The following is a 221-nucleotide window of genomic DNA, read 5'->3' on the forward strand; positions in this document are numbered from 1 at the left end:
CACTTATGTGCGACATCACGTAAAAGAATACCGTTGTCATAAAGCACTTTCGACATTACAGTTTTCTGTTTTGCAGAATTAGTTTTTGTATTGTACCGTTGAACAATAAACTAGAAAATTATTCCACTTTATATAGAGAACACGGCAATATTTTATTCGCAATAAAGGTCATTACATTTATAACTTATGCGGACACATGTTTTTTTCGCCAAAGTACCATC

This window comes from Betta splendens, chromosome 13, assembly GCF_900634795.4.
Source record: "Betta splendens chromosome 13, fBetSpl5.4, whole genome shotgun sequence".
Taxonomy (NCBI): Eukaryota; Metazoa; Chordata; class Actinopteri; order Anabantiformes; family Osphronemidae; genus Betta; species Betta splendens.